The sequence below is a fragment of the Nematolebias whitei genome, chromosome 15 (genome assembly GCF_014905685.2).
Source record: "Nematolebias whitei isolate Nwh7 chromosome 15, NemWhi1, whole genome shotgun sequence".
NCBI lineage: Eukaryota > Metazoa > Chordata > Actinopteri > Cyprinodontiformes > Rivulidae > Nematolebias > Nematolebias whitei.
The window spans coordinates 2,251,308-2,254,737 of NC_056512.1; the positions used below are offsets into that span (position 1 = coordinate 2,251,308).

Genomic DNA, 3,430 nt, shown 5'->3' on the forward strand with positions numbered 1-3,430 from the left:
CCTGAGAGAAGACTGGCTGGCTTTTGGATTTTTGTATGTGAATGTGAGGCCCATGTTTGTTTGTTTTGCAATTCTTAAGTATTATTCATATTTATTTTTGTTCATTTCATATTTATATTCCAGGTTGAAGGTGACAGTTGAGTCTCGTGTAGGTTCTGTTCCACAGTGTTTACTGGTAAACAAACCCAAGTGTCTTTTCTGTGTATAAATGATGTCCTTGGGTGAAAGTTCTAAGGTTGTGTTGCAGTAAGTTTATAAAATAAAAATAACATCCATACCCAAGCTTGTCACATGTATGTAAATTGTTCTAGTGTTACGTAGTTACCGGTAGATAGTTTGTTTTGAATTATTTTAAACATTCTTCAATTAAAACACACTTGAGCAGCATACTGTACCGTTTTTTATTTGTGGATTGATTCAGTTGAATTACAAGGAAAACAAGTGCAATTTACAATATCTAGTAACAAAAAACATGTAACTATTTAACATTTTATAACTGTACACTATAAATTGATAGTGGATTATAGATATTTTATCAAATTATGTAATTTCTAATTAAATAAATTGGCACATTTATGTATTTTTCATGAATAACTATTTACAGTATTTACATCTAAAAAGTTAAGTCTGGTCCTCTGGACATTCAAAAAACCAAAACAAAAAAAAAAGAAGAAGGTAGAAACGTTTCGTCTTTCATCCGAAAGGCTTCTTCAGTCTGAGGTGCTGCTCAAAAGTCAAAGTCACTTTTATTGTCAAAAACTGCAACATGTACAGGACATACACAGGATTGAAATTACATTTCTCTCAGACCCCGGTGCAACAATAACCATTTAACATTAAAACATTTATTAAACATAAGCATAAAATGAAGTAATAAATGGTTCACACATTTACACATGGTTGTCAGCAGCAAACTGGTTGATCCACTCTGAGAAGGTGCTATTTAAGAGACTGAGCTGAATACAGCACCTCAGACTGAGGAAGTCTCTCGGATGAGAGACGAAACATTTCTACTTTGTGTGTGTGTGTTTTGTTGTTTTGCTTTTTGAATGTCCAGAGGACCAGACTGAACTTTTTTTAGATTTTCCTACCTGGATCATTGAGCATGCATCAAGATATAGTATTTACAGTGATTCACACAGACTGAGACTGATTAAAAATATGAAGGAACAAAAGGGTGATTTATAAATTTTATGTTTCTTGCTGCATTGATATAAACACATGGATGAAGGTGTTGAAGTAAAACATGTCCAGTTTAGACTTCATCTGATCAATCATCAATCCATTCATCACACCGTACCGTTCAACAGTTATTGTTTAGTGTACCCCCTGATCATCTGAGCTGTCAGTGCTGTCAGCAGACTCCTCCTCCGCACTTCCTCTGTAAGCAACATGGAAAGTGGAAACAGCTAGCAGTAAGCCTTGGTTGTCGAAGCTGTACCCACGCAGGACATCTGGACTGCTCCCTGGTTCTGGCCTGTACTTCATGTGACACTTGCAGAGACTGAAGATGCAGAAGTTGATCAAGTGTGGGCACAAAACACATGTTGGGAAGACTATGCAGCATTGAAGGAAGAGCAGGGAGGTCTGGAGTCATGTGGTGCAGAATGATGCTGCGCAGGACTTCTCAGGTGGGCACTGGTGAGACCTCAGTGAGCCCTGTGGCACAGGACCAAGTCTGGATGGTACCAGCTCCAAAGCTGAGAGACCATCTCTAGGATAAGTGTGATAAGTGGTTGGGACTCCAGCAGGTGGTTTTTCTCCCGATGCCAGGATGTCAGGATCTGGAAGTGGTCCTACAAAACACACGAGTGACAGAATCACAATAAGTTCTGACAGTTTGGACATAAAAACTTTAACCCACAGGTTATACCTGTGAAAGCTCTGTAAAGAGTGGAGTGCAAACATCTTTTCACCAGTTTTGGGCTTTCACACCACCACCACCTCGCTGGCAGGTTCAGGATGGATTCCCTTACAAGAAATAAACATAAAAATACGTCAAAATAAAAAATAAATAAATGTAAAGAGACAAGTGAGCAATTTGGTAGGACACAATGAGACAGATCTGAGAGTTAAGATTTTTACTTAACTTGCAAACATTACTAATTCATAGAGGTTGAACCTGCATTTATTCATTACCTACAAAAACAAACAATTCTAAACAAGTTAGGAGAGAAAAATATATTTGACACAAGTAATATTGAGACTATGACAAATTTCACATGGCACTAATAATATACAGGTGGGAAAGTTATTACAGTTATTGTGATGAGAATCATAACCATCATATACTAAATAATATAACAGAAAAGAATGTGTTCCACTCTTATTTTATTGTTTTACCTGTGTTCTTTGTCTGTGCCTTCTTTGTAAATCTCTTGTGCGGGCCAGTACAGGAGGACCAGTTGGCAGCTGGAGTTGGGAGTAGTGGGCAGTCTGGTAAAAAAAAGTGCAACTACATGGTTACAAAAACTTTACCAGCTGCACTTCTACAGAAATAAGACAACATTTCTTTTTTCAACACACAGTGAGATCTAAAATAGATCTGTTTTTAGCACACACACACACACACACACACACACACACACACACACACACACACACACACACACACCCACACACACACACACACACACACACACACACACACACACACACACACACACACATATATAAATTAATACTTGTTATAACATATTTAGCTTTAAACAAGTAATGGATTGTATAATAGATTGATTCACTTAACACATCACCTTACATATACACAGCACGCTACATACACATAAACATATGTTTGGCACTAATGGAATCTCATAAAAATATAATTAAAGATTTTATATCATGTCTGTCTCAAACACTCCAAATAATGTAGCACACTAAATTAAGCTTCTTTATCACGATGTTTATGTGCTTCATATGTTGTAGCTAACGGTTAGCTTGCTAAGCTACGTCTTTTCTTACCTTGACAGCTGAGGAGATTTTCTTCATGGAAGAACTTTTATCCTTTCAAGTTTATTAGTTCGAGAATTCGCCGCTGCGATTTCCTCCTCAGCAGCGAAAGAAAAGATTGGCAAATTAAGCAAAGATGTTGAAAAGAGAGACATTTCTCCTTAGTGCAAAAACTCGCAAAGCAGGAAGTGTCGGTTTCCGGTTGTCTTCTTCTTCTTCTTCTTCTTCTTCTTCTTCTTCTTCGTCTTGTTTTATGGCGGTTGGCAAACAACTTTAAGGTGCATTACCGCCACCTTCCAGGTTGGAGTATGGATCAAAAAGCTTATATTCTCTTCATAATACCCGTTCTTCTAAGAAAATTTAAAATACTATCAAAAACTATATCCCCTGATGATCTCTGAAATAATTCTCTTATAATCAATTTGGTTTTATTACTACTAAGCTCTCTAACTAGCATCTCTCTTTCCCGTATATATTTATT

At 36.9% G+C, this 3,430-nt stretch overlaps 1 long non-coding RNA gene across 1 annotated transcript; it reads right to left on the reverse strand.

Moving 5' to 3' along the window:
* Positions 1–1,582: 1,582 nt before the first annotated feature.
* Positions 1,583–3,153, reverse strand: LOC119422003. The gene is made up of 4 exons (XR_005187386.1): positions 2,962–3,153; positions 2,344–2,436; positions 1,874–1,971; positions 1,583–1,796 (listed from the first exon to the last, which is right to left on the reverse strand). It is a non-coding gene; the product is annotated as an uncharacterized LOC119422003 (long non-coding RNA).
* Positions 3,154–3,430: the final 277 nt, after the last annotated feature.